This window comes from Pholcus phalangioides, unplaced genomic scaffold (assembly GCF_987345545.1).
Source record: "Pholcus phalangioides strain wild (caught in Gottingen) unplaced genomic scaffold, Ppha-v1.0 ptg000007l_1, whole genome shotgun sequence".
In the NCBI taxonomy this organism is placed as follows: Eukaryota; Metazoa; Arthropoda; class Arachnida; order Araneae; family Pholcidae; genus Pholcus; species Pholcus phalangioides.
Window position 1 is genome coordinate 31673388 of NW_028301600.1, and position 24105 is coordinate 31697492.

Genomic DNA, 24105 nt, shown 5'->3' on the forward strand with positions numbered 1-24105 from the left:
TATTGATTATATAAAATAAATACAAAGGGATCGCATTTATTTCATTTTATTTTCAACTTTTACCATAGGTTAGTTTTTGACATCATCACAAAATGTTTAATTTTCATTACTGAACAGTGGAGTGGGAGAGATAATCTCTTACGGAAGAGTAGATGACTTTGCCTATTAATACCATAAAAAAACGTCAACGAATAAGGCAAATACTAAAAAATTCCTAATGCATTTCAACACACAATGGGTGTCGTCTGTGTTAAAAATCAAGAATGTGATAAATCGACCATCGCTGCTCACTGCTGGCAAGAGGGCCATAGATTCAAATTTCAGGAAGCGAGAGTTTTTCACAAAGTGAAATCCACGGTCGATTTAGACTTCTAAGAAGGCACATACATCCCGGCCTTCAAAAATAAATTAGTAAACGGCAATAAATCAACACCGATCACATCTCGCCATGGCTTAAATTCATTACGAGAGAGAATTTAAATAAAATTCGAGTAGACCAATCTGATAGCTTCATTTCGCAAGCAGCCAATCAGGTTGTTACAAAAGACTTACGCACAGACGCTTGGCTTTTGTTCTTGCCACGACGTTGGACTTGATCAAACGTATTGTTTTTTCGTTCCGCTGAGCAACCGAGGTTGAAGATTTGGTACTCAATCCAAGTGGGAAACTCGGTCAGCGTGATACTCTTATATATCCTCTGAAGACGACACCCATTTTTTGTGTGTTGAAATGCATTAGGAATCTTTTAGTATTTCCTGGTATTTGCCTTATTCGTTGACGATTTTTTGGAGATAATCTCTTGTTCAACCTCACAGACTTCCAGATGCTCATAAGACATCAGGTTAAATTCCACAGCAACTAATCTCTGGGTTCAGTAGAACGCAAAATCATAAACACATGCTGCAGTTGTTAGAAAGTGAGGAAAACGTGTAGGTAGAGCAACAAAATCTTTCAATTCAATATTTAGAAATGGGACTCAGGCACCTCCTGATAATGGCACCCATTACAGTTGAGGAAACATTGAGAGAGAGAGAAGAAAACTAACTCGCACGGACGAGGACTCTTAGCTCCGAGAAACTGCTTTTCAATAGAAAATTACAGTTAAGAAACAATTAAAAATATATGAAATTTTGTCTCACTCAGAGGCGCCGACATGAAGAAAACTTTGAGGGGGAGGGCCGAAAGTTGCTGGTCGTCCCGTATATACCGGACTCTAGCACCTACGGAGGAGAAGGTGAGTGTATTGCATTGTTTTCAGAAATTACTGGGGGGGGGGTGTTCAAAGGGACTCGGTTAAGGCGCCTATGATCTCACTTTATTTTTTAAAAACAACTTGAAATAACTTTGGGAATATAATTTAATGTTTACTTTTTTAGCAGTTATAATTAATGTTTAGATTATAAAGTAGTTAACAAGTAAGTAAAATTTTTAGTAATAGGTTATAATTTAATGTTTTATTTTATTGTTTTGGGCCAAAACAATAAAATAATAAAACGTACTCTAATTACTGTAGAAAAAAATGCTCGGAAGTGTGAAGTTTTTGGTAAGTAGCGACTTAGTAAAGTAACTGCAGTCAGGTAACGGAATGAATCGGGATGTTCCCGAATGACCGAGTGTAGGCAGCAACAGTGGTGATTTTGTATGCTGTTATTGCACGCAAATTTTCCATCCTTGAAACTTTCAACTGGGGGGGGGGGGGCGCCAATTCAGTTGCAAAGTTAGGTAGGTGCTTTAATTAGAAACAAAATTTGATACTTTCAACTGTGGTATTATTAAAATTTCGTTTAATCTTTCTTTTTTCCCGAAAACATGAATTGAAAATTTAAGCTCTGGTAACTTCAATTTGTCCCAACATTTTGATGGGTCAAAGGTCGTATTTTTGTAACGCTCGTTAATTTGTTTGTGATCATTTGATCATTAGAGGGCTAATTAGACTGGGACCTACAATTTATTGCCGATTCTGAATGGCGGGCTTGTTTTTATACTCATCGAGAGGTTGGTGCGCTAACCCCTCGATGGGGGACTCCCTGCGGTAGCAATGTTTTCGGCGGTCATGTCGCCGTTTCTGTTGTCAGGAAAGTTTTCTGACAAGGACAAACCGGGTATCGAACTCGCGACACCTCTAAACATTATTTGGTACTTGAGGCGAGTACCTTACCGACCTGGGCTACCGCGCCCAATTTGTTTGTGAGTACACTTAAAAATTATAATTATTCAATGCATGATTGGTTTTTTTTTGTGAGCACTTGAAAACATAATCATGCATTGAATAATTATATTAATTTTTTAAATGCCTATCCTATTTCAAGTTTTTGTTTCCAGACTGGAAGGAGGGCGTGTAAACGCAAACATTAGACTGGAAGTCGAAGTTATGTAGACTAAGAAGCACTGACCATCTTCAAAACTGTTTAGATGCAATTAGATCCGATTGAAATAAACCAAATACAAACTGCATATAACTTTGAAATACCTCGAAGCACCATTAAAAACAAAATTAAAAATACATTATCTAGCAAACCAGGTCATCCCAAGGTTTTAGTGCTTACGCATTACTAGCATTTGCGACTCAAGTTGATAAAATGTGTGATTACGGATCTCTAATAATTAAGCCTTCAGAGCCTGTTAGAAGAGGTCTTTCTTTTTTTTGGTCAATTTTAAGATCGAGAAGTAAAAATTTCGATAAACATATATTTGAATATAAGTTGAAATATAAGTCTTCTTTCAAAAACTGAAGTTTTATTTCAAGCCCAGGTTCAAGAAATATCCCAGCTTTTCATTCAATGCTTCAAAATAGGAAAACGTGAAATGGGCCAAGTTACCAACATATAAGGGTAACATTGGCCCAAAATCTAGCTTAAGTTGAAAAAAAAATCTGTTTTATATGTGTGCAATATACATAGTATAAGATAACCCTATCGATATGAAAAAGGTTACCAGAACTCAAAAGTAGTAATAATACTGGGTTTATTGGAAAGTGAATTTGAAATTTTTAAAAAATGGGACAAAGTAGCCCTTGTTTATGGTAATTTTTTCAGAGTTTACTTTTTAGTTTAGTTTACAGAGTTTAGTTTTTTTTATGTCGTTAGTGTTAAACTGTAAAGAATAACTTTTTCTTATAGTTTTAGGGAGACGTATTCTTACAAAAATCTAATTAATGATCCAGTATAAAAATGTAAGACTTTAATTTTTGAGCAAGAAATTAATCGATGTTAGAAATAGTTCTATCAAGAAGGTGGTATTATAGCATGAACGGCCGAAACTATAATGTGACAGGAGTTATAGCAGCGTAATTGTCAGGCTCAGTTAATTGAGTCATCCAGGCGATGGAACAGGAAACAGAGCAGTCAAGTGTGCAAAGTCACAAAATGTCTATTTGAAAGACCTGGAGCTGCGCACTAACTCCATACGAAAGTTTGCGACACATACTCATTTATTCGGCTTTCCCGGAGGCTAACGTTTGAGGGTTGGGTAATCTTTCGGCGTGAATTCCAATCGCGCTGGCAAAATTTACTTTGTCAAATGAGCTTGCACACACAAAACGATCTTTATTACACTAACGAAGCAACGGGCAATTTGAGCGAGTACGTAAGTCTCGTGTATTTACTCGCTTTAACGGAATTGGAGGGAAACTTTAGCTTAATTGACCGTCTCAGTTAACGCTCTAACAACAGTAAATATATTTTCTTCCTTTTTCTATTGTTGTCTTATTTTCCCTCAGCTTTTCTGGCTCCTTACATAGAATTAAGACATGCCACTCGCGTAATTTTATTACATCCTTTTCTTTTGTTAAAAATTACAAACGTGTGAATTCGAGCATTGATTCAAATACTTGATTCGTGCACAGACTTATCAATGAAACTTTCTTTCGGTCATTTAATCAGCGTAGATAGGATAATTTAATGTTCTGAACAATTTTGCACCTGCTTTGGACAAATCAGGGCAAGTGTTAGAGATTTGTCATAGTGTCACAATTTCGTACTTTATTTACGAATAATTCCATTAACGATTGACTTCTCGTAATTGTACGGTGAAACCTTGATATAACGATACTCTCCGGACCAAGAAAAAATATCATTGTAGAGGGGGTTATCGTTTACTGAGTGAGCATTATCATATAGCACCAACGAATTCATGCTCTTGTTTGTGTCTCTTCCGAATCGGCTATCGGCTTTGTTATTACCAATATATAATGCATTTATGAGCATTTATTCGCAGCAATAAATTCTAATTTATTCGTTTTTGAACAAAATTTAGTTGCTTCACCCTGTAAAGGAGCTTTTCATACAATATTATTATGTACAGAAAGCAGCTTCACGGCAACTTAATTAACTATAAGGCTAATAGGATAAGCACTGATAGTGCTAATGGTTAATAGGAAGGTAGATACTGCAAAATACCGATGTTGTTAAAAACCTTCTAAAGAACAAACACTGGTGAGGAATTAAAAAAAATATTGATAGTAAATTTGATCGGAATATAAAAAATATCGTTTAGCGCTTTCAAAATATCCTAAAAAAAAACATCGTTATAGAGGGATTCATTGTAGTAATTGTCGGTTTCATCATTTTTATAATTATTTGCTTTTTTGCATTTATCTTTTTTCATCATTGGTTTTTATTGCTCTTATTAAGTTGCTGTATTTTTGATATAGTTTAGATATATATTCGGCATCCATATTTTTTATGGGCATCTATTTTCAGCCACTTCGTTGGGCATTTTGTATGTTGTGGTATTTGCATTTGCATAAAGGATATCGTTGTACCGAGAAGAGTTTAACATTAGACAATTACAAACAAGATCTAAAAAAAATATTGTTGTAGAGGAATTTATCGTTATATCAGGCATCGTTGTAGCGTGGTTCCGCTATATATTAGTCACATTACGCATGTAAAGGTGCAGAAACATTATCGAAAACCTTTTGATGAATCTCTGAAATTTAATCCTGCATGAAATTTATCGAGCTGCTGGCAAGTCGTTTGGAATCTTTAACATCCTGCCCTAAATTTAGGGTGCTGCTAAAGCCCTGTAACATTGTACTAACTTGCCCCTTCTGACTTTCTCTTAGATCAAATCGTTTTGAGAAACTGGGTCTAGGTCAAAGCATTCCTTTTTCATGACTAGAATCGCTCGTTTCTGACTAATATACTTAAGCCTTTTTTATTTAAGATTTTATTAATATGCGATGTCGTTCAAATTTAACAAATTAAGAACTATTATGCAAAACACCCAAAAAAAGTTGCTGAAAAATATAAGAAATACGCATTTCCCGTGTCTTTACCTTTTTTTTGTTCAAAAGCAGGAAAAAACTGTGGGAAAAATGTTCCGTTTAAAATTTTATCATCCCAAGACTCGTGTCAAAACTTTGCTTCTTATCTGGACCTGTCAAGCTGTCTTCACAACGAAAGTAGCCTAATCTTGAACGAAAGTGGAGGTTTTTTAATATTTAAAAAAATGTAAGCTTCGATTATAGTAAGCGCCTCTTTTAGCTCGAGCGATGCAAAATTCTCTTTGCTTTCAAAATTGAAAAAAAAAAAATGCTTTCGAAGCAACGAAAGCGGCAATTTTGTGCGCGGTGAACCATGATTTCACACAAAGTTGGTTAGCATTCTGATGCCACGAAAACAAAAGAGATTAATTTCTCCAGACATGCAAAATTGGTATTAGGAATTAAAAAAATTATGACAGCCATGCCACGCTGAAAGCGTTTTTGTGGACGTAAGCATGAAACAAGAGGATTGAGCTCTTACAAGAGAAATTTTTGAGTAAAGAGGGCTTATATTGCTTCATAAGTTGACTTGCATGGTTTGTATTTCACTCACTGCAGAAAGTGCATATATATATATATATATATATATACATGTATGTGTGTGTGATACAGTCAAATCCCATTATAACGAACTCCAAGAGACCGGAGAAATCACTTCGTTATAACGAAATTTTGTTATAAAGGAATTCCAGGTTTTTCTATTGTTTCTATGTGAACTTATCTGGTGGATTAGAAAAGTGTTTGTTAAAACGAGATTTTCGCTATAACGGTATTCGCGCGCGTTAAAATGGGATTCGACTGTATTTACATTTATAATAGACTAACTGAATATTCTTGCTTTATGCATTTCAAACAATCCCCGAGTAAATTAGTATTTTCCAACTGAAACGACATAATGCGAGAAATGTGATCATTATTTCTAAGAAAATTAATTCATAAGTGGCATTATTAATCGCAAACGTTTTTAATTCTATCTAATAAATACCATTTTAATTACACTTAAAAATTAACTTAATTTTAATTAGCTTAAAAGTTGAGAAGCAGTGCGACACTGAAGTGTATTATAAACCGATTTCAATGTGCCCATAATAAAAAACCTTTTTTCCATAAGCTTTCAATAAAGTAACGAACATTTTAAAGTAATTCCAGTCAACTGAAAAATTAACTACAAATCATCGTAAACGTTTGTCTTCGATTATCAAGCTTTATCAAGTTTTATTATCGCAGTCACAGTAATGTAAGGCTAACTGAATTCTACAAGAATCTACACTCAACTCTCCACTGATATGCTTATCAAGTTAGCCAATCGCATTTCAATTCAAAGTTCGAGAGGGAGATCATCAATTGTTTCGCAATTCAATTTTTAAACGGGTAAATTTTTTTTTAAAACCAAGGCAATCAGCATGGCATAGGGTTGGAACTGAGCCAAAGAGAGGAATTGAGATCGAAAAAGCTTCACGTATAACTATTGTTGACGCATATGGTCAATATAAATCCTCTTTTTTTTTCTTATAGGCTTAACAGAGAACTTGATAGTTTTCCGAAAAGCGTTACTTTTCTAATTTCGACGTTACGCATTTTTAGGAAAACGGTATAACTCATACAGTGGATTCATGAAATTACGAGAATTCATTCACTTGCGATTACAATAACGTAAAATTAGCAGTATACACAAATTAATGACGATGATTTTCAATAATACGTAAAATTTCATAATTAATCTCACAAAAATTGTTTATCATCCAAATAAATTACTATCATTAACTGTGAACCAAAATATTCCTACGCTTATTGAATTTCTTAGTTAATCACGTTTAATCCACATCTATTGTAAAAACCAATCACGACTTTACCAAGCAGACATTGGAATTTGGATATTATTTCTATAAACAATACTTTTACAAATACGATGCCGTTTCTATTAATGTATATTATTAGATAATGAATTGTATGTCACTATCTATCATCCACCTTTTGTAATTTATGTTCAATACAAATACAATTACATTCAATAAGAGTAAGATAATAAATTTCTAAGAGAATCACGTTCTAGATTATTATATTCTGATTTCCGTACAAAATCCAATTAATATATTTGAAGTTAATCTCTGAAATATTGCGTAATATTTTATTAATTTGCACAAAATGATTAATGAAGGGCATGAATGGTTTAGTTATCTGAATCATTAATCTGAGTAGATAATATAGACTTTTCATATTATGGCAAACATAAAACATAGTAACCTCGTACACTGAAATTGTTTCAAGTACACTTTCGCGTGTTTTAGGTATCCACGAGGGAAATAATGAGATTAATTCCAGGCATCATTCTAGACACTTGACAGGAGTTGTCTCGAGAGATAAAAAAAGAGCAATATTGGAGCTGTAGCAAACGCGAGCGTACACATTCAATATTAAATATTCACTAGTAGATTATTTTATTAATAATATGCAGAAATTTTGATCAACAATCAATAAACAATGATAAGTTCCTAAAATTTAGTTATAGAGCTGTAAAATTATATAGATATTATCAATCAGCAATGCGAGAGCGTTTGTTTATTATTAGAAATTGGAAAAAAAATTATGTTAGGAATACTAATACAGTAGGACCTCCCAAATTAGGACGATTAGCCGAAAAAAAAATCCAACACGGGACATTTGATGATTTTTCTTTGTCCAAATTCTGTTTGGGCCTTTTTTCTAATACTTCGGCCATTTTACTTCTTTTTTGTACTTCTTATTTTTGGTTTTCACTGCGACCATTTCTCAATGAATGTGATTAGTCAGAAAGTCAGCTTTCATCAAAAGAACTTTTCTTCCTTCATTTCATTTCTGCGCGCTTTAGTTAAACTTAATGTTTTAGAACTTGTCCAATGCTGTATTACAGCGTTTCTCAGCCTTTTTGTACCCAAGACCCAGTAATATGTCAGCAAAATTTTGACGGAGTGATATGAGTAAGGGGACCATCCGTATTTTACGGAATGTTCCTGTATTTTTGGTTGGAGAATATTTTATACAATCCCCCGTATTTAAAATTGTAAAAGTAGGAAATTTTCATAACCTATGCTATGATAATTATAAAAATTCATCCCACACATTTATTATATTCAACGTTTTTTTCCGGAAAATTCTAGTAGCCTCTAATTTACATCTTATTGGTGATTTTTAATCAGTTTTTTAGCAATAGTTGGTGGTTTCGCCGACTTATAGCAATGTTTTTTGACCAATTGACGATGTCTTGTATTTTGTTTAATTCGAGAGATCCCAATTTTCCGCATTTTTTCTTTCGATGAATGTAATCACTAGATTTTATCGTTTTTTTCGTGAAATACATTTTTTACTGCGATTTGAAACAGTCCTTAATTTTAAGCATCAACTAGCAATTTCATTGAGAATCGTCTGTTTTGACGAAAATTAGAGGTATCCGGTATTTTTCTCGATAAAATATGGGTAAGAAAAAAAGGGTTTTGTTTTTCATTTGATCCCAATAGTGTAATACTAATGTCAGCTTCATAATTGCATAATTTTTCATCCCATTAGGGACTGTCCGTGGAACATCTGTACCATCGTCACGGACCACCTCTGGTTCTCGGATCCCAGGTTGAGAAACGCTGCTGTATTATTTTCTCTGATTATCTAATTGAAATTGGGGCGTGGTAGCCCAGGTCGATAAGTTGCGAGTTCGATACCCAGTTCGTCCTTGTCAGAAACTTTCCTGACAGCACCAACCTCTCTGTGAGTATTAAAAAAAAAGATGCCGTTCGGAATCGGCAATAAATTGTAGGTCCCGGTCTAGTTAGCTCTCGTGTGCAAAAAATGACCGTGGTGTGATTCAATGATCTAATTGAATTTCTGAACATCCCGTAAACGTCAAGTGGTGTGGCAGATACAAGCTGTAATCGGAAGCATGATGCTTTATGTATACGTGAGAAAGATGAACTTTTGAAAAAGCTACAACACGGAATGCCAGAACGAATGTTGTGTGGAAAGCATGGAATCAGAAAAATCTACCGTTTTTCGATGTTCAGAAACAAAAAATATAATTTTCAGTTTTTTTCCGGATCTAAGCAATAACTACAAAAAATGTTTAAAGACTAACGAATTTTTTTTCCTATGAATAACTAACGGTATGTAAATTAGAAATTATACGGATTTATTTAAAAATTATCTGCTACTATATACGCATATATCTTGCTTTTCTTTTCATATTAATTTTTTGCAAAAGAAAATAGGAATCAAACTCCTCAAAGAGGTATATTACTGTTACAAATATGAAAACTTGGGGAAATAAACAAAACTGGATTCATTATCCGGAAGATTCCCTAATTCGGTCTCAAGGAGTCAGGATTTGAGAGGTCGTACTGCATACAGGGTATCCTGAAAGTGCTAATGCGGCCTTTATCTCATCAACCGTTTGTCGTAGAGGTATGGTTTCAATTTAAAAAAACATCAAAATAAATTCAAAATTACCCTGCACCAGTTTTGAAAGTGAAAATACAGTTTGTCACAAAATAACAAAAATCTAAATTTTTATACGCCCCCCTGTCCTCTAACTCCTAATTAGAAAGTTGTTGCCCTGCCTTTTCCAGCAAGAGATCCTCTGTTTTTAACTGCAATATTCTCTGAGATATTCGCATTCAAAAATCGAAGATAAGTTGGGAAAGGAGCGTGTGTGTCCGTTAGTTTTTCTCCGTTATTTCCCATAAATTGTATCGAATTTTCTCCGATTTTTGAATTAAAATATTTCACTGAATATTGCAGTTAAAAACATGGGATTTTCTTTGTTGGGCTCCGAAAAGTTGGGTAAAGTTGGTTCAGGGTAATTTTTGAATGTCTTTTGAGCATTTTTTAAATTGGAATCATGTCTCTATGATGGACAGTTGATGCGACAAAGGCCACATTAGCACTTACAGGACACCTTGTATAAAATGAGGATACGGAAATAACAGGACAAGAAAGCTTCAAATACGAAAATAAAAATAAAGGAAAGCTTTCTGCTTTTTTTAGAAATTCCATTTGAAATACATTTCGAAATAACAATAAACACGCGATAAATTTACGATTGTGTAAAACAGACTTACATAAACCAAATGAATATAATTATAGCTATTAGAAGCCAATGCCGTAATAGGGAAACTTCCCTAGCCGGTTTTGAAACATCCATTTACTAAACCTTTCTAATAGAAAAATATTTACTATTAAATCTATTAATCGTACATAGAAAATTTGACCACAATCAATAAATGACGATGAGCTCTAAAATTTAGTTTTAGACCTGTAAGTACAGGGTGTCCCATAAATCCGTAAGTAGTTTAAAAATTCGTAAAAATTGAAGGAGAATCGGTACATTTGAATGTGTTTTGCGAAAAAGTTATTCTTACTAATTAAGGGAGATTATTTTTTTGGTACAAAAAATAAATTTAGTTACATGTTTGTCGATAGAGGGTGCTGCACAAAAGCAAAACGCTGGAAATATATTAATCAGAATCCTTTAAAATGCAGGGTGTACGATTAACACCTAATTTCTGAATTTTCCTGTTGCCGACGCTTGCGGTTCGTAGATGGATAAAGTAATATTGGTGAAGTTGTTTTACCTCAGTCCAGTGCCATCTGAACGCATGGGCCTACCCGGGCACCCCAAGAGAAAAGGGGGCTCACAAAAATGAGATCTGGTAAACATTTTCTAGAATTTACCAGGTAGGGCCTCACAAAAACCACTTGGCCCGGGGGAACAAGATGTTCTTAAGACGGCCCTGCCTCAGTCACGAACAGAGGCGCATTTATGGTTTTTCCGCTTGTAGGTTACACGAATTTTGCCGCCCTTCTCCCATTTTAGTCTAATTTTCTTGACTACTTTTCCTCGAATTCGCCACTCTGTGCTATAACCCGCTTGGCCATCCCCTCTCCGTTACTCTTACAAGTATACTTGCGTCCCTAAGTCACTCTTATAGTCATCCACATGCTTGCACACCGTTTGGGTCAATCACATACTTGCACACGTTCTAGGTCAGTCTTTTGGTCACTCATTGATATGGTTCCTTGCTTTAGAGGTCACTCTTTAGATCATTTACACGTTTACACATGCTCTAGGTCATTCTTTTGGTAATTAACATGCCTTCATACTCTCTAGGTCACCCACTGACCTGATACTTCGCTCTGAATGTCACTTTTTTGTCATTCACATGCTTGCTCACGCTCCAAGTCACTCTTTTGCTTATTCACTAACCTAGTCCCTTGCTGTCTGGGCAGAGGCGTATTTATTAAGATTAATACAAATTTTACCCTTTTATCATTCTACAAACTTTTTTGGGCACTCATTCCTCAAATTTGCCGCTCCTCTTAACTCGCCGCCTTGGGCTATAACCCACTAAGTCCCTCTGTAAATACGCCACTGGCCACGAATCGCCGGCTGAAGCTTTACGAATGTTTAGGACATAGCAGTGATTGAAAAGAGGTTCAGGTCCAATCACTCCTGCCAGAATTACGTGCAGCATCCTCTACCAACAAAAATTTGAATTAAATTTTTGTTTTTATCTAATTTTGTTCGTCTAATTTTTTATCTGTGCCAAAAATCCTGTCGTGAGAGTAATTTTTTTGCAAAAAAACACCACATCTAAATTTATCGATTCCTTCAATACTTAAGAATTTTCAAACTATTTACGAATTTATGGGACACCCTATAGTAGTGTTTCTCAACTGCCGCGGCGGTCCGCGGCCCGGCACCGGGCCCTGTAATCAGTCAAACCGGGCAGCGTAATTACAGTCCCTACATTCTTAGTAACACAAAAGGCATTAACACACCGGTGATTGGTTACTACGAGCAAGAAAGCTAGCAAGACGTCACGAAGGGCGGAGTTTTTGGCGAAACTGAATTTCTCGAAGTTCATTAACGAAAAATGAAAGCATTTTTTAGTGAATCAGTAGATGATAGTAGGGTCCAACTCTTCGCGAGCCGTTATTATTGTCATCTTGATGTACCTGAACCGCATTTGATTAAATCAGAATAAAAAGCATTTTTTAGTAAATCAATAAATGACAGCAAAGATGGGAAAAAAATTCCGGGATGGGTTTGAGAGTAAATCGAACACACGACCCTCGGCACGTATGTCCCGTGTTATAACCATTACTTCAACGGCGAATTCCGGAATCGCCCACAATTAAGTATATCTATCGTTAAACGTCATCAGCAAAGATTTTACGGAGTGACGCAATGGTTCATCACTTATTTCGGCCAAACACGATGCGCTAAATTTCCATAATGTAGCTAGGAATGTAAGATTTGTTTATAAGCAACCGGCGTGTGAATGAATAACTGTCATTTTTTTCATCATTTATTTTCCATTGGTCGTGTGTATTACCGTGCCTTCCACTCACAAAACACATATCAACCGGGCCCTTAAGGGGGCGAAAGAGGGGTCCCCTGAGGGGTCAAAAGGTTACTCAAAAGATAGGCCTACTTAATAACTCCGGCCTGGCGAATACGATTCGCCACACGGGAAATATGGAAATCATGACGAGCCGAAATCACAAGCTATAAATATGAAATTTAGTCAGTATTTTTATTTTGTAATGTAAGAGACTCACCAAGGAGGGATTTTTCAAAATTCAACCTTTAGGGGGGGGGGGGGTCATTAGGTTATATATGACAATCATAGCTGATCCCAAATCGCTGAAGCTATAAATATGAAATATGGTCAGTATTATACTGGGTGGGCAAAAAGTCCGGAGAAACTTTTAAAATGAATAAAAACCAGAAAAATAACCGAAATGAAAAACGGTTTGCAGGGTTAGCACCTCTATGTCACGGGAATTCTTTAAGACAGGAAAAAACAACTAAAAAAACAGCCGATAGGTGGCGCTGGTACGAGCCAAAGCCAAAGTGACTTCGCTGGAAATTTGCAAATGAGACGGTTATAAGAACTTTCGCTCCTAATCCACAGCCAGTTCACCTTTATAAACCGTGTATGTGTACCTGCGGCACACTGCCGATGTTGGATTTGTGACTCGCCTGCAATGTGTTACCCCTGTGGTGGTGGTGGTCATGTGGAACACATACTGTTGTAATAAACAATTTGGAGGCCTTCTGTTCGTTATTTGCTCATCTTTTCTTTGATTTGTGAAAGCCAGTGCCACTTATCGGCTGTTTTTGAGTTATTTTTTCCCTGTCTTAAAAAATTTCCCAAGGCTCTGGGCGCAAAAGAAAATATTGGGCCCCTTAAATTAGAAAAAAGTGTGGAGTTTTGGTTTTTCGGGGCCCTTTAAAAGTAGGGGCCCCGGGTGCGCGCCCGGTGTGCCCGCCGTTAAATCTGCCTCTGTTGCCCACCCTGTAGTTTGTAATATAGTTTGGCTCACTAAGGCACACACACACACGGGGGGGGGGGGAATTCTGTAAATTCAACTCCCAAGGGAATCATGAGAGTGTTCAAATGTTATATGTGGGAATTCATCGCCGTGCAATTTTCAGATTAGCGAATCCAGGCTAGCGAGGGCGCGGGTAACAGCTAGTCACTAATATGAGAGCGTTTATTTATTGTTATACTAGCAAAAATACCCGGCGCTTCCCGGGTTTTCTTCAATTACTGGGAGGATTGAAAAAGTGGCAAACCATTATAATAAACTATCATACATAATACTGCCAGCATCAAAGAAGTGACAGACCACTGTAAAGGCATGTGCATGTTTGAAACGCATTGTTAGGGAACCACGGTAGCCAAAATAAACATTCCGAAAGTGATTGTTGGGGCCCAGGAACCACTGTTATCCGACAGTTTTTCGGCCATTCCGCCCAGCTCTGACGAACTTTCAAAGTAACCTGTGCTTCAATCCCGGTTCTGTTTGGTATATATGCGAAATTAGGCGACGATCGGTCTAAAATTGTAGATTTGTATAAAGAACAAACATATATACAATACATACTTTCACATTTATATATAAGATATGCAACAACAAAAAAGTAAATTCAGGATTCAGAAATAATGGAACTTAATAATAGAAAGTAATTCATATGGACAGGGAAAATAAATAGGTAATTTGGTTTTTTTTAGAAACCCCACTGGAATTCATAAGAAATAACAATCAAAAACGCGATAAATTTATGATTGTATAAAATAAGCTTACTCAAACCAAACAAATATAATTATAGTAATAAGAAGCCTAGCATCTGCCGTAATAGTGGGATTTCCATAGCCAATTCTGAAATAGCCATTTACTAGAAATCTATTCGGAATTCGACTTCCAACGGTTTAAAAAAGTTAAAAAAAAAATTGCAAATATACGACAAACGCTTCCACATTTTCTCCACTCTTGATTCCCTGTTTATACTCATGTTAACCAAATCGTTCGCTTATGCAAATCCATGAAAACTTTAAGAATTTGCTGTATTCATAAGGATATATATATATATTCTCTCGAAGAGCTCGATTGAAGACCTCTTGTCATTTATTTCTTTCCAAGTAGTTTGCCAAATGCTTTTCGATGCAATGCCAGCGGGAAGCAATTACGGACAAGATAGATGTTAAGAAAGAAAAAGGTAGGAATAAACTCTCTGAAAAAAGAAAATATATAAATACGAGAAACATTTTCTTTTTACCTGATTTTTTTTCGGGGGTATACAGTAAATATTTTGTGCGATTCTGTACTTGCGCTCGTCGATACATACATATGGTAAATATTTTGTGCGTTCTTGTACGGACTGAACTACATGAGGAAAAATAAGGGAAAAAGTATGTTAAAGCCCAAGGCAAGCTTCTCTTACCTAGGCCATCAAAGCAATATTTTGCAAAGAAAAAGTTTACACAGTCGAACCTCGTTTATGCGTCGCTCAGTTATACGACTTCCACATTTATACGACGTTTGGCTTCGGTCGCAATTACTTCCCATACATTTCAAGATACATTGAAAAATCGATGTATCGATATTTTGCGGGCCATGAAAAAAAATCGTTGTAGAGGGATTATCTTTTACATATCGAGAGGTAACATTGCCATCACTCGACATCAAATTTATGCTGTTGTTGGCATCTTTATAAATCTGCGATGTTAGTATCATCAGAAAAAGCATTTTAAAATATTTAAATTAATCAATTAGTTGATTAATGAAATTCAATCAGATGCATTGCCCCTGTATAGAAGTTTACCGTATATCACTTATGTGTCTTAAAGTATCTATACCAACAGCTTTATCAACATTTTCGGTGATCATGTGGAGCAAAACACCAATATTATTAGATGCAAATTGGAAGAATGAAAACAAGTGGGACGAAGTTAAAATTAAATTCCAGACGATTTTGAGCGAAATATAAAAAAATATCGTTGTATATTTTTTGGTTTTAAAATCTCTTAAAAATATCGTTATAGAAGGATTTATCGTAGTAGAGAATATCGTTGAATTGAGAGGTGTTTAACATTTAGACTATAGGCAATTCCAAACAAGATTGAAAAAAATATTGTTGTAGAGGGATTTATATCATTATATCGAGTATCGTTGTAGCGAGGTTTCACTGTAGTTCATTTATTCGACTCAAAACTCCAAATCTTTAGAAATAATTTCTTTTATATCCATCAAATGCGCGCAATTTTTTTAAACAGTGAAAATGTGTTGCTGAAATATTTCTTTTTGCATTTTGTCACCGCAAAAGCCATAAAAAGTATGAGTGATTGCCGACAAATACGAAAATTGTCATTGAGCTGGCTGATGTCCATTTAGAGCGGACACTTAAGTGATCTGTTTATTGCTTATTTCCGCGAGTGGCGAGTCCTAAAGAAACGGGATTGAATTTTTGGAAAGGTGGTCATATGTCCTTTCAGAAATTATCCTAGAGGGTGGGAAAGTCCATTGTAAGCATTTTGAGGGTACATATCTGTCAATAAGGAAAGTCATAATTTGACAAGAACTTTGAATTAATGTGACGAAAGTTGATCTCGCAAAACAGTAAAGTAAAGGTAATGTTCTGCTAATTTTATTTCTCTAATTCCGGGATTACACTATGAAACTGCAAGCATTGCACACGAAGACAGCGCAAAAACACATTGTACCCTATCAGACACGAACTGCTGGATCTGAATGCAACAACTTCTTTTGATCAATCTGTTTTTGTGCAACTGTTAGCGCATATTGCAAATGCACATATTGTAAAGTAATGCATAGATAACGAAAAATTCGTGTTGTTTCATTAACGATATGCCTGATGTGTTCCGCCCACAATCAATGAACTTATCGGTTTAGATTTATTGGCTGCATTTTTCGAGTTTTATAAAGTTTACAAAAAAGTAAAAGTTTATAAAAGTTTTATAGTGAAATACCAGCATAAGGGTCTAAACAATTTGAAATGAGATTTTATAAATTTCATTTTTTACATGCAATTAAACACATTGAATTTTATAATATTTTATATGTCTGTTGGGAAAGAGGGCATTTTGAGGGCATGAGGAGTCTCAGTTGTGCGACTTAAGCGTTTAAACGACGTTCACAAGCCGGAACAAAACGTCGTAGAAACGAGGTTCCACTGTATGTTGCGTATTTGTATACGTTTGTATATGTTAAAAAAATGAGTAAAGAGGCAAGTTTTCGAAGCCACATTTCCTCATCTTATAGAGGTTATTTCCGATCTACAGAATATGTCCAAAGAGAGAAGTCTCTTTTTTTTTTCACTAAATCTCTTTCTCAGCTCCGTTTCTTATTTCCTTATCCAGTTTCATCATTTCTTCCGGTTTTTAAATTGGAAGAAATCTTCTATCAGATCCGTTTCCGACAGCTGGTCTTTTGTCAGAGCTGTCATGTTTGCTGCAACGTGAGCTGAGCTCTCTCTCTCTCTTTCTCGCTCGCGTTTTTCCCGTTGTCAGCTCGTCGTAGTATTGAATGAGAACAGGGAAATGAGTCTTCTCTCTCAGTATTGCTACTTTCAGATATTATTGTCATCATCGACTTGTATTTGTTGTGTGGATGAAGTTTCTGATGATATTGAAAATGTTGTGGGGCTTCTCCACTGCGCGTTCTCCTCCAATACGTGAAAGGAAGTAATCAAAGTTCTCTGGGGAAACACCATTGAACTGTTGATTGGTTTCTGTCGAATCTCATGTGTGTGACCCTGTAACTTCAATCTCATAACACTTTTATTTATATTACAAAAAAATATTGGGAGTTCAATTTGTCATGTTATTCATAAAATAAAAACACCACGCTATCTGTAATTAAAGTTCCTTTTTTTCTGTGCTGTCGACAGCTGTAACTATTCATGAAAAAGCTATGGAGTTTTGGAAACACATACTAATGTGTGTGTGTGTGAAGAGACGATTTTTTTTTTAATTTTCAAAAGCCCGGATTTTCAAAAGGCCGTTCAAAGATCTCAAATCCCTATAAAGAACTTCTGGTAAAGAAATTACCATGGCCGTACAGGAGTATCAAAAACACACCACGTTCTCTTGTGCTTAACGTCATGCTCATAAGTGAAGAAATGATAATAGAAACGGTTCTGTTGGAGACATTAAAAGACTGTCATGAATTTTGAACAGTTTCGCAGCACGTTCGCAAAATTTAACACATGTACTACAGTTTGCATAAGAAAACACATTCTATTACAGTACCATATAAAATCGTAAGGACCATAGGGCTCAAAAATATAAAGGGTCGAAGTTCACCCATTTTTGTTTGAAATGATGTCTCGATAATTCATGCCTATCTTCAAAAGTACAAAACGTACAAACTAATGTGATCCATATATCATTGAAAAGAGGAAAGTACATGTCCATGTATGTGTGTCGTAAAATGACACTATTTAGAAAATCAAACTGGAATGCGTATCCTCACAAGAAAAACTTTTTGCCACCTTAAATCCTATTGTTGAACATTTATTTGCTTTTTTACGATGAATTCTTTTAACTTAACATTTACGGATAAAACAATCTGGTATATAGCCTCTCCCTCATTTTTTTTTTTAATTTCAATTTTTTCCCACTTCTTCATTGAGGAATTTTCAATCGATTCTAGTACTGACGAATAGCTACGTCTGTAAACTGCTCAGAACATGGGAACTTGAACGAGCCTATGATGCATGATCGTTAGCCAGGAACTTTGGCGCTCCGTGTAAAAGAATTTCATAAAAAGTCTCGGAATTTTGGATATATATAAGTTGTCTTTTCTTTTCGTATTCAGCAGCTGCATACAAAAAAACTTGAACGACAACACCAAACGTAAGTAAATTATCCCCAATCTTATTTCATAACAATATTTTGCCTAATATGGTCATTAAATACAGACGAAGTAATTTAGACGTGACTTAGGTATATTTCGAATCCGATTCCAAATCGTAACGGAAACGCATATTCAACTTGGAAACTAAGAAGCCAAGGCATGCGAATTACTTGACTATCAAGCAGCGATTCCCACCAAGAATATGCAATTATCACTGACTGGAATTTACTGGCCTAACACAAATTGTAATTCTCTCAACTGCCTTCTGAACACAAGAGGCACGCAATCGTAAACCACTTGAATAATTTGACTCACCCTTTCCCATCACACACACACACACACACACAAATAAATACAACTTTCTCGAATACTTCCGATGCAATTTTAAAAAATTAAATGTAATTCCGATCTTTTATTCATTTGTATAAGATCACTGTTCAATTCCGTCCAAAGCATTTAATTTGAGAAGTAGAGCAATTTACTAGAGGATTCATAACGCTAAGAACGAATATAATTCCATTTCAAATGAACAGAGAGTTTTAATGAAGCATTATATCAAAAATTTAAATTGCTTTCCAGCTCTAACACATTCCTGACAGTTTCGCGTACAATTCTGGAAATAATCGCGTTTATGCTAATAGTTCTAATGCCCGTGCAATTACAAACTCTTCTGATAACGAGTGTCGTAATTTGATTGCTTATTTGGAACAGCTGTCAACGATCATTAAGCCTGAAATGCTTGAAAAGAAATAAACATATTAGGCTCTTTATTGCTTGGTTTTTCTTATGAATCCACTCTTCAAATATGTGGTCCTTCTTACGCATGGACTTTTCTGCTATTTAATGCGCGACGTTGACATCACGGGACTCTCGTAACCGCTTCGCGTAACCGTCAAATGACGTTTTTGTTGGATTTTATTTCGGTCGTGCGAGTAAGAGTTCATTTACGTCACATTCAGAAGAGCCTGTTCTTCAACAAGGAGTAAGAGGTTATTGAATGGAGTTCTTTTAAAGTGTATGAGACTATTCGGAGAAATAAAGTACTTTGACTCATATATATGTTACGGTAAATGTGATACATGTAGTTGCTATGCATACTTCGCAAGCATTTTGGTAAATTTGATAAATTTTCCTAAATTTATTACTAAAGGTATATACGATATACTATATAATCATACATACTACGTATATGATAATTCATACATGTATTGTACAGTCAAACCTCGTTAATGAGTCAGTCTTGGGAGAGCAGAAATATGACTTAGTAAGCGGAGTGACTCGTTAAACGGAGTACGCCATTATATTTTGAAGTAAAAACCAAATTTTCACCCCCCCCCCATCCGTGAAACTGCTATTCCCTCAAGTTTGGTAATTGCCACCCCCTCCCCACCCTCTGTTTTTTAAATTCTAGTATGTGCGATGAATCATCACACATACTAGACTCATTTGTATTTTCACATTTATCAAATTCACCAATTACACTAGAGTATTGGCATAATCGCAGGTAAAGGTGATAAATTTCAAGTATCAAATTTACCGAAGACGCTTGTGTATTATTCATATTCACTGGTAAAAGTGATGAATTTATCAAACTTACCAAGGCGATTGGTAAGTATGCATAATCACCGATTTATCACATTTGTCGTAACAAACGTATATACACAGGGTGTCCCGTAAGTGCTAGCACGGCCTTTATCTCATCAACCGTCCATCGTGGTTATGGTTCCAGTTTAAAAAATTTTCAAAATGTATCCAAAAATCATCTTGCTCCAGTTTTTTGAGAGTGAAAATACAGTGTGTCACAAAATAAAAGAACCTAAATTTTTTATACGGTCCCCGTGTGCTCTAACTTCTAATTAGAAAGTTGTTGCCCTGTCCCTCTTGATGCAAAAAAAAATCCGTTTCTAAGTGCAATATTCACAGAGATATTCGAATTCGGAAAAACGGAGGAAATTTGAGAAAGAACAGCGCTAAATGCGGGTAAAACGGTTTTTCTGCATTTAACGCTGTTCTTTCCCAAATGTCCTCCGTTTTTCGATTTCGAATATCTCTGTGAATATTGCACTTGGAAGCATGGAATTTTTTGTTTGCATCAGGAGAGACAGGGCAACAACTTTTTAATTAGAAGTTGAAGCACACGGAGACGGTATAAAAAATTAGCTTTGTTATTTTGTTGCACACTGTATTTTCACTCTCAAAACTGGTACAGAGTAACTTTTGAACGGCTGTTGAGCATTTTTTTTAAATTGGAATCATACCTCTACGAAGGACGGTTGATGCCGTACGGTAAAGGCCGTGCTAGCACTTACAGGACACCCTGTATATACGAGCTTAAACTTGCTTGTCATTTTGAAAAACTCAAAGCAAATTTTACCACATAAAAATAAGGAAGATCCTATTAAAAATACGTTCTCCGTTCCCAAAACAGTATTCCTCATATAAAAACTAATTATCATGACGCAGTAGGCTATAGGGTATTCTATGCAGAGTAAAAGTAATATCCTTGCAAGATAAATACAGTATACCGAGGGTCTACAACGCATGGCCCGCGTGCCACATGTGTCCCACGAACCTTATTGCAGTGGTCCATGGGCGAAAAGTTTCACATAATTACATAATTTCTAGACATGCAGAAAAAAAAACCTCAATGAAAAAAATGTATTCAAGAATTGAGAGAAGTACTTTCAAATTTAGTTTTATAAAAAATTGAGAATTAATGAGCGAAATAATTTGAATTACCGAATTAATGAGAAATAATGTCAGAATTAATGAGAGAAATAATTTGAATTACCGAGTTAATGAGAAATAATGTCAGAATTAATTAGACAAATAATTTGAATTTCTGAATTAATGAGAGACATAATTTGAATTTCCAAATTAATGAGAGAAATAATTTGAATTTCCAAATTAATGAGAGATAATTTGAATTTCCAAATTAATGAGAGATAAATTGAATTTCTGAATTAATGAGAGAAATAATGTCAGAATTGATGAGAAATGATTTCGTAATTATTAAAAGAAGTAATTTCGGAATTGGTGGGGAAAAAAGTATTTCGTAATTTATATGAAAATTCATAATCAATGAAAAATATGTCCGGGATTACTGAAAGAAATATTTTAAGAATTACGGAAAGAAATAATAAATAAATAATAATTTCCAAAATTAATGAAAACTCATATTAGTAAAAAAAAATAATTCCATAACTAATAAAAATTCATATTTAATGAAAAAATAATCTTAGAATATTAGTGAAATTTTCAATAGCGTCTCCGTGAAAAGAAATCATTTTGGTACTGATAAAAATTTGGAATGAATTTTTCAATGATATAGGGGGCTCTGATAGAAAAAAAACGATTATAAAATTGATGAAAATTGCAGAATAAAACAGTAGAACCTCAGACACGTCGTTCATCAATGTAATTGATATACTGTGCACCATAAATATATATTTTGTTTTCACTTCTATTACCGTAAGTGCGGGGCCCGGTGCGACCGCACCTATCGCACACTCTCTAAGGGCGGATCTGTTCCATATGCCTTTTCTAGACCAGTGAGATGACTTATCCCTTAATGAAAATAGATAGCGCCCACAAAAGACAAAGATCGAACCACGGTAAAAGAAAGCGAAAAGGATGTTTCATGTTGAAACAATTCGTCCCTCAGGATTAAAAGGTGGTAAATCGCCCATTTATCATAAATCAGGCATGTTCAGGGTTCAAGAAAACAAGAAATTAGTGGACTTGTTTGTACTGGTGTAGAACTTTCATTGCGGAGAAAACAAATTTTAGAAATAAATAAAAATCAGCTGATTTTTATAAAAATACGAAATTCAGGAATAATTTAAGAAATTATAAAAAATATATGTTATTATGCAAATGTGATAAATCGGTTATTATACATGATGATCGGTTATTATGCATACTTACCATTCGTCTTGGTAAGTTTGATAAATTTATCACTTTTACCGGAGATTATGCATAATACATATTACATACATACATTATGCATAATCACCGGTAAAAGTGTGTGTATGTGTGTGATAAATTTAGGGAAATTTATCAAAACTTTACCAAAATGCTTGGCGATTATGCATAACAACCCCATTTATCACATTTACCATAACATATATATATATACATATGTTACGGTACATACATATATATACATATATGAAATGAACTAGAGAACAAAAAAAAAGTGCCCGAATATTCAGTTTTTACTTAAAAAAAATCGTGAATTTATCCGAAAAAGAAATGCATAAATAAACAAAACTTCGAAGATTGATTGCAGTATAGAGGTAAATTTTTTTTAAACATATTCTCACGAGATTAATACCGTAAAGCATCGTCAACTTTTCCTTTAAAGTACTTTATTGATACTTGTAGGGGTTAAAAAATAAGAGCTTTTCATTTCACAAATTTGTTTGGCATAATGAAGTTTCAGAAAATTTCAAAATTGCAAAGAATTAAGGAGAATATTAAGAAAATCTAGAGGAAGAAAATATAAATATGAGAAAGAATTAAGGAAAATATTCAATATTATTACATCTTTCCAGAAAATAATCTAGGTGCTTCTTCGTGAAAACAACCTGGTTTTACACACAAACAACACACCTTTCTACACTCTAGTTTTCATCAAAGGCAAATTTCGAAAGATATAAACATAAATAAGAAATATGTGAACTTTCATCGTGGAGAAATTTAAAGGGAACGTGTTCCGGTTTTGTTAATTGAAAATTTGTTTACTCTACGAAAAATACTGCAGCTATGAAAAATTCTATTTTATTCTGATGGGAATATATAATAACTCTCTCGGCCTTATACTACTTGTAATGAGCGCGGACATCTTGATACAGTGAAAAATGTTTTCCTTAATTTGAAAGTCAATCAAAAAGCGAGGATCATCTTAATGAGAGACTAAAGAAGAAAACTAAGCACAGGCTCAGATCACGATTCAATGAGTTTATTTTTCATTGTTTTGCGGCCCACGTGATTATCATTCAATGTTTGATGATTATTTGAATATCACTTGCAAATAAAATGAAAGAACAATAAAAATTACTAATAAAATCTGTCTGTTGTCTGCATTTTTAATACCCTATGTGAAAAATTTGATATGATGAGCTCTAGACTGTATTATGGAGAAAAAAAAGCAAACATATTATTCAAATAGTTCCGGTTTATTTTTACGGAGTTTGTGTGTATGTTGATTGTTAATGTTTCGCACTGGTTTCATCTTCTTATATAATTGTTATATTCATATGATAAGACATATATTCTTCGAAAAATTAATAAAATATCATACCGCTAATAAACACGAGAATGTAATAACTGTAGTTATCATATATTAGGATTGATCAAATGACAAAGTGACAAGCATTCATTATGAAAAATAAACGAATCATTAAGAAATGGGTGCATTGTGACTGAAGACAGATCTTTTTAAAAAAAGCTTTGATCTTTTAGGGCAACCAATCCTTCATCGCCTCTTTCATCTCAATGTCCGGCTAATCTCCGTTCTTTCAGGTGCTTTTTCAGAGAAGGACAAGAGCAAACAAATGAAATCTATAAAGTAACAGGTCTGGACTGTAAGGTAAGTGATTCAACACTTCCAAGCGATATTTCGTGTGAAGATTGATTGTTTTCTG

At 34.8% G+C, this 24105-nt stretch overlaps 1 protein-coding gene across 1 annotated transcript in view; it reads right to left on the reverse strand.

Moving 5' to 3' along the window:
- LOC149085184 (zinc transporter ZIP3-like) overlaps nucleotides 1-24105 on the reverse strand; it is an 81463-nt gene that overhangs the window by 14599 nt on the left and 42759 nt on the right. The window lies entirely within an intron of this gene.